The 8,350-nt window shown below is 33.3% G+C and overlaps 2 long non-coding RNA genes across 4 annotated transcripts; both read right to left on the bottom strand.

The window, feature by feature from the left end:
• Positions 1-1,081: 1,081 nt before the first annotated feature.
• Positions 1,082-3,462, bottom strand: LOC145100735 (uncharacterized). The gene is made up of 3 exons (XR_013705228.1): positions 2,910-3,462; positions 2,738-2,842; positions 1,082-2,665 (listed from the first exon to the last, which is right to left on the bottom strand). It is a non-coding gene; the product is annotated as an uncharacterized LOC145100735 (long non-coding RNA).
• A 2,360-nt stretch (positions 3,463-5,822) lies between these two features.
• On the bottom strand, positions 5,823-7,720 carry LOC145097549 (uncharacterized). Of its 3 annotated transcripts, none has more exons than XR_013704393.1 (3): positions 7,311-7,720; positions 7,036-7,194; positions 5,823-6,041 (listed from the first exon to the last, which is right to left on the bottom strand). It is a non-coding gene; the product is annotated as an uncharacterized LOC145097549 (long non-coding RNA). The 3 variants fall into 3 exon arrangements; XR_013704394.1 differs by lacking the exon at positions 5,823-6,041 and adding an exon at positions 6,164-6,620; XR_013704392.1 differs by lacking the exon at positions 5,823-6,041 and having other exon boundaries at positions 6,164-7,194.
• Between the last annotated feature and the right edge of the window lie 630 nt (positions 7,721-8,350).

The raw sequence follows: 8,350 nt of genomic DNA, 5'->3' as shown, positions 1-8,350 counted from the left end.
CTTGCTTCCTACGCTCCAGCAGCACCTTTTGTCGACAATTGGCCTCCAAGGGTTTATCTATATGCTAGGGTATCAATCTGAAAGTCCCTTTATATAGATTTTCACAAAACATGGGCTACTCGGCGAGTCCAGTGACCTACTCGGCGAGTCCGTCACTTAAAACCCGTGTACGGCAAGTCAGCGCGTCCAGAATCGCGAAACTTCTGACCAACTCGGCGCGTTGATGGCCTACTCGCCGAGTCCATTTGGAATCAACATTTTCTCAAAACACGAAAGTCATCCGAAATTGTGTCTAGCTTTTAGAACATTTTGAATCTCGTCAATCGGAGTTACGGTTCATGAGATATGGCCAAAACGCTAACGAGGGGTCAAGCTGTCCAGCAACATCCTTCTTTCTTCAAAATCCAATATCCAAGCTTCCAATCGCTTGTTCCGCTTCATTTTCCTTTCGAGCATGTCTTTGTTGCTGAAAATGAAATATTTAAGCTAATTAAGCACCTTTGGTTCATTATTTGAGATAAAATTAACATAAAGTATTAAGATCATGCATGATTTTTATGACTAAATATGCCCATATCAGCATGTGATTTGCTTGTGGACTTGAAGTGGTACGATTGGGCTTGGTGCTTGCGTAAAAGAAGAAATCAATTTGGATTTAATTTGTGGGCAAGGATGATGATGAGGCGACGCGGAATCGAGCTACAAGAAAATTTAAGGAGTATTGGGTCAATCATTAGAAGACTTTGGAATGGCACAAATGGGTCCTAAAGAGTTATGATTGTGGGCTGAAGTTGAAGAAGTGAAGATTGGGCTAAAATGCATGATTAATGGCCCAAGTCTCACATTCAGCGTGACCCACGCGGTCTGGGTGGACTCATACCCGGTCCGCGTGAATTGTTTTGAGCTGATTCCGGGTTTGACTTGTTGACTCTATTTGTGGAAGTTTGGTGGGTGACTTTTGGCACCTTTTTGGTTCCGGAAATTAGGTCCCTTTTGCTGGAGACTGGAGCCATTTTTGAGGGGGGTGACTTGAAAAACATACACTATATTCTCTCTAAAAAGCATCGGAAGATTTGAAGAATTTTGGAAGATTAGTGTAATTTCCTTTCATCTTGCATCTAAGACAATGTTTGGTACCACTAAACTATATTGTTTTTCTTTTACTTTGGCCATGCTTGGCTAAGCTTTCATTTGGTTAATTAGGGTTTAACCCATGAATGATTATTTGCTTTGAAGACTTATCATTACATTGTGTTTGAAGTTTACGAGAATATTTTCTAGCTAAACATCTTGTTGTGTTTATTTATCTTTGATCATGAGCTTGGATGAATGAATGCTTGTATTTTTTGACTAATTTCTTGGTTAAGTAATGGACCTTCAAATTAGTAAGCAACAAATGGTTTATATGTTTGTTTTCATTTCATTTAAACCATGGAAATGTTTCCTCCATAATGATAGTGTAAGCATTTGATTATCTTTTGGACTTAGTAACTCTTACAACTTAAAGCTAATTGATTTTCACAAGATTTTATGCTTCATTGATTTTGTGACTTCAATTAAGGAAATGTTTTAAGAGCTCCTCTAACCATTTTAATTTATAAGAAGAGTTGAGGCAATTTGTGCTTATGAATTGCTATAGCCAAGTTAAACCAATTCACAAGTGTTATTCCATTAAGTCTAATGATAAGTCAATCATATCATCCATGAGGTGTACCCCAAAATCAACCAATTACACTTCTTTGAATTTAATCCAATCTTTTACTTGTTTACTTGTCATATTTTTATTCTGGCTAGCTTTGATTTTTGTTAAACAATCAAAAGAACTAAACATTCCCCCTTTTGTTTACTTTTAATTTTATTTTGCAAGTATTTTACAAAGAGATTTATATAGAGATTTAAATTGAACCAATCTTCGTGGATAAGATCCATTTACCACTATACACTATTTAGTGTAAAAGATTTACGGTTATTAATTTTTTTGGCCTCGACAACCACCAATAACTAAATAAATAATAAATGTATAAATTAAGATGTAAAAGACTTACGATAAGCTCCTTTTGCATTCGGAAGAATCACAAACATGAAGTAAGTTGCCAGGTGCAACCTTTTGAAGTTGAGTTGTACAATCCCATAAACCCGAATTGGATCAAACTCCTATCCAATCCACTCAATCAAAACCTCAATCCTATAAAAAACACAATGTACCAATTTGAAAAAAAAAAATAACCCAACAATCAATTTACCTAGAAAGAGAAGGATCAAGGAGGCAGGTAGTAGGAACAGAATATGAAGATACAGTATATAAGAATGTCTGTATAACTGAACAAATCACCAAATGAGTAAATTTTTATGTGGAAAATGAAAGTTGTAAGAGCTAATAGTAAATCAAACATGCTAAATTAATTTCATGAGTTTTGATTTCAATTTGGGTTCTGGGAGAAAGCTTAAATTGAAATGAAAATAAGTGAATACTAAATATTGATGTAGATGAGGCATCTGATGGTGGTAGCAATGTCGGGAAGAGACAGGGCTCTATTTTAGTAGGATGCACGTCTAGATGAGTCGATGGATGGTGGTGGCAGTGTCGGAAACATAAAACATCATGTTCATCCACTATATCATTATCCACAGTTCGTGTTACATCTTCCAGCCCAGGCAACACCATCTGAAAATCTAGGTTTTTTAAAATTAAAAACATCTGCAGTCGATTGTGGAACGAAATCAAACAAAAACTCACATCTATGATTTAAGTATGGCAGCTGAAGGCAGTGAGGATGAGAAATGGTTTTGATGGGGCGATGTATGATGGAGAAGACGTGATACCGTTGCACGCCATATACATCTAAAGAGCAGAGCGAAGGTAAAATGAAAAACACCAAATTGATAAATCTATTAATCGAATTCGTTACCTGTACTACCTGCAGAAGCAGGCGGAAGCAATTGAGATCGTGGAGCCTGTTCGTTCTTCCAATGGATAGAATGATATTCGTGGCTTTCTTTACCCTCAATTTCACCTTTTGCTGCAAACAAAAAATTCGATAGTTATAAAATCGAAATATGTAGACGAAATAAAACATATAAATCAGAACCGATGATAGACAGAGAAACTCATTTGTGTCAGTGGACTTTAGGTCACCGGCGAAGAGCAAATAGAAGAGTTTATGTTTTTTTTTTTTCTTTTTTTTTTTTTTTTTTTTTTTTTTTTGTGGAGAGCGGATTTCTACAGTTCGTAGAAGACGAAGCTGGATGTAGCAGAGGTCGAGGCCGCCGATTCTCAGTGAAAGAGGGAGCTCCAAGGTGAAGACAGTAATTTGTGTTAGTTGACTTCAGGTCTCCGGTGAAGAGCAGAATAGAAGAGGTAGGGCTTTTTTGTGGAGACCCGATTTCCACAATCAGTAGAGAAGAAAACGACATGAGGTGCAACAAAAGCAGGTAAAGAAAAGCGGTGGAGATTAACCCAGGTTGAGGAAGATAAGATGAGTCGGTGGGTTTGTAGGACAGTGGAATGAGGAAGGATCAGACGAAGCGGTGAATATATCGGATGAGGTGGGGGGTGACCATGGTTGACGAATTAAACCCCATGAAGAATACCTTGAGATTAGAACAACATAAATTGATAGCTGATTGGCCCAAAAAACGGTGAACACAACAGTAAGAACACCGGTCCATAAACAATATACAAAATGGTATAAAATGCCCACATGAAAATTGACAACAACATTAGCCAAGAAGAGAACACCCAACCACAAATGACAAGTTTTCCGAAAGACCAGCATGTTCATTATTCCAAAGATGGTCGTTCTTTAATATATATATATATATATATATATATATATATATATATATATATATATATATATATATATATATATATATATATATATATATATATGGTATATGCGAAAGAACTATAAAAAAATAAACTTACTTTGTAAAATATGTATATTAAAATCGTATCTTGCATGTATTTTATCATCACATGCATTTCTAATTAATTTTTTTTTTTTTTTTTTTTTTTTTTTTTCTTTTTGGAATAGAGCGTTACATTACTTATGAATCATAAAAATATGGTTATCTTGGTCCACTTAGGTTAGCTTAGTGATCAAGCCGTTAAATTTATAATTTCATGACAACACCAATTAATTAAATAGTAAGACTCATAAGAACTTTAGTTTGAAACCATAAATATAACCATGTTACTTTCTAATCAAAATAAATTTGTTCGGAGATTAAACTTTAAATCAGGGTCGGTCCTGAAAAATCAAATTTTCTTAAAGGCCCAAAACGAACAAGAAGAAAAAAAAATGTCATAGTTATTATAATTGTTTTTCGCACCAAATTTGGTACAACGATATTTCAAATTTTAAAGCACATTCTCATAAATGCAATAAACATATTAATGATCTTAACTTGATAAAACGAATCTCCTCTCCTTATATTAATAAAATAGTAGAATTTTTGTCATGTGTCACTATATTAAACCTCGTAATTTATGTGTTGTCACTTGTCAATCTATTATTTCTTCATTTTAAATTTATTAGACATTTTCATTAATGTGATGCTATTTGTCAATGTATTTATTATCTATTTTAAAATTTAAAATTTATATTATTGTTTTCATTAATTCACAAATAAAAAATGTCTAATATATATTAAAAATTAATTTAACATATTTATTTGAATCAATGATTATAATTTGACATAACTAATAAAAGTATCTCTTAAATTAATAATTTATTTAAAATAACTTATTAATAATTTTGAGTTTTTACTATAAAAGTTTAATTAATTTTATAACCGTGGTTCTTACGGATTATAAACTAGTATAAGAATATTAATGAGTTAATCTTCAAAGTAAACATGTTCCTTAATAAGTATATCGAATTTGACTTGTAATTTTTTCCTAAATAAACAAATCCTAATGCCTTATTGCTAAAAAAAATATGTATATTTATTGATCATTATGTGTAGTGTTCATCCTCTTACATGGAATGTCATATAAAGACAGGTGTACTCCAAGAGTTTGTAACATTAAAATGAAGTCCTAATTACTTCTAAAAAGGTTGAAATTTTGGTAAATATGTGCGCCATGTTTATGAAATTATAGATCCCTACAAAGAAAAGCAAACCACTAGAAACCCTTTTGTTGCGCCAAATGTTTGTAAAACTTCAAATGGAAAATGTACACAAAAGACAAATTAAACCATGATTTTCAAACTCCCTAGTGATTACGGTTATAGAAAGGTGGTCCTGCATAGATGATGAATAGTAGGGAATCGCCACGTAAAGTGCATAATTTCACTACGAGAAAACTAAGGCTTTAGCTGCGGCATAATATGTAGGTATTCTGTAGGTATACGGTAATAACTACAGAATTGCTATGGAAAATGGACTGTAGCATAAACGTCCGTGGGAAAATAATGCCTACGGATTTGCGACGGATTACCTACGGCTATTTCCGTAGGTATAATAGCTACGGAATAGGTACGAAAATAAACAACTACGGATTTTCTACGGATGACCAACGGGATTCAAGTTCGACTTTTTCCTACGGAATAGCTACAAAAATAAATAGCTATGGATTTCCTACGGATTACCAACGGGAATCAACCTGACTAAAATTGACTTTTTTTTTTCTACGGACCTATTTAGCGACGAATATTTCCATCAAAAATCTATCATTAAGTTAGTAAAAAATATATATATAAATCAAGTTTTTTTTTCCTTGCTAAAAATGCACAAAAACAACCCAATACATTAAATTTATAATAAAATTCTTATTCAACTACAAAACTAATAAACATTACAATAGACATTGTGGGTTACAACATTGTACTTTGCATTTACTCAATTTATTTCAAAAAAGTAATTTAAATACAAACCAATACAATTGATACACATACAATACATTTGAGTATGCATTATCCTACTTTGTACAAGATATTACTAGTACTTAATTTACATACAAAATTCATACAAATGAATGTCCACTTACATGAGCAAATCTATATAGAAGTATAACTATTTGTAGCCCTTAAACCCTGGACGAAGATATGTAATAAAATATCAAATTTAATACATGAGTTAATTACAAACTAAAGAAAACGGAAAAAACAAAAAACTGTATACATAAGTGTAACTGCCTAAAACACAACAAATAGAATTAATAATGAAAAGATATTTGCATTGAACCTTCAATATTTACAATCACAATTTTAGTAATGTAATTTCTCTTTATCAATAGACTTTAACTAAGCATATTGCTTCAATTCTCATATAATAAAATGACTATGCTCATCTAGTCCTTGTAACAATCTTTCAACTCTATTCTGATAATTATTTATGCTCCACAAAGCTTCATAATCGAGTTTGCCAATTTTACCCTTTTTGTCCAATTTTAATAGTTTGCTCCAATTTCATGCGTTAATGTGTTTAAAACCATGTCATATAGTTAAATAATATGAAAACGGTGTTCAAAACATGTATAAAACTTCAAGGCATATTTTAACCCATTTTTTGGTGTGATCCCTTTGGACATTTTTCTCATTTAGGCATCCTACTTGCCTGAATGTGTTTTCTTTAAGCTCTAGAGTGAAATTTCATGAATCTTTCATGCCAACCTGTTTTTAAGAAGAACCAATGCTTAGGTTATCAAACACCTTTGAAATTAGTCATCTTATACCCATTTGGACAATCGACTTTCAACAAAGTTTCTAAAAACAATAAGTTATAAAGTTCATGAAGATAATAGCAACATATTTGTGGTTTTACATAAATTTCAAGCTTCTAATCATGCTCATGATTACCATTAGATGCTATTTTACTCTAAATCCAGGTTTGACCAAAACAGAAAAGTTAATGTTACTATTATTCATCATTTTCAACCTCAAGAAACTAGAATTGATTCATGTATTGAGGTTTTTAATGTCCTCAAAACCTTCCATCCATAAACAGTTTTAGGATTTATCAACCAGTTTCAACATGAAATCAACAATTCCAAACGAAACCGACGTTAACTTAGGTTATAGAAATTACCTTCTCATCTTGTGTTCACAAGCTGAAAATCATAACGATTGGGTTGTTTCTTCGTGTTTTTCCAGCCTCCACAACATCGAAATCGCTATCTGCCATCACCAACAACAGCCGGAGATGGTGACGAACGGGCACGCCGAAGATGGGAGGTCAGAGGGTGTGCTGCGATGTGGAGTGGATATGCGATTTTTATGGAACGGGTTTAACTATTAGGGCAAAGTGTTTAAGATAGCCGTCGACGCCAGCCATAAAAAAACGATTTTAGAATGTATACGTACCTCTGTCTGCGACGGTCGAAGAGGGAAAGTCGGAGATGGTGATGAACGGAGCGCCAGAGGTGGTGGAAGGTCTCTGGGATCGACGCCGGAGGTGGTGATGAATGGAGCGCTGGAGGTAGCCGAAGGTCTCTAGGATCGACGTCGGAGATAGCACCCAAAAGATGGAGGGTCTCGTGAAAAAGAAGATAACATATGGAAGGGAAAGCGGGATAATTAGGGATATAGAGGTATATTGGGGGGATATTAAAAATTTTCGTGATGCATATTGGGGGGAGATTGGAATTTTTCGTGAGGATCCAACATAAAAACTAATTCCAAATATGTGTGAGGGGAAAAAATTGTTGCAGATAGGAATCAAACTTACACTTCCACCACCAGAAACGACCAAACGATTTACCAACAGGCTGGGAATGCCACATCCATGGTCATATGGCATCTGATTAAATATATACACTCCTTTATTATTATTATTATTATTATTATTATTATTATTATTATTATTATTATTATTTCCATTATTATTATTATTATTATTATTATTATTATTATTATTATTATTGTTGTTGTTGTTGTTGTTGTTGTTGTTGTTGTTGATATTAGTTGGGATTGCACTAATGAGAATATAGTTTTTCATAACATACTATTAACCTAACATCTCAACAAATGATCCATATCATAATACACATTTTAAATTAACTAAATATCCATATATAAACATTTATCTAACATTTTAAACAAATTTATCAAATTAATTTAACATTTCAAAGAATGTGCTTAACACTCAAACAAACGAACAATCGAAAAAAACTACATTTAACACATCAATAGGGTGAAATAATATACGTTTAATGTATAAATTAAATAGTGATGTTATACGGGAGTATTGATCGTCCTCCCTTTGAGATGTAATATAGGAGGAAGTGTAGAGCTTCGATATGTTGGGTGAGGTTGGACAGAGGGTCATGGGGAGTACCGAGGTAGTACTCAAGACTACGGAGAGGATCCAACAGGTCTGAAGCACGCTTCAGACTGCTCAGAGT

The sequence above is a fragment of the Lactuca serriola genome, chromosome 4 (genome assembly GCF_051521515.1).
Source record: "Lactuca serriola cultivar US96UC23 chromosome 4, Lser_US96UC23_V15, whole genome shotgun sequence".
Classification (NCBI taxonomy): Eukaryota; Viridiplantae; Streptophyta; class Magnoliopsida; order Asterales; family Asteraceae; genus Lactuca; species Lactuca serriola.
This window is presented reverse-complemented; position numbering and strand designations above follow the sequence as displayed.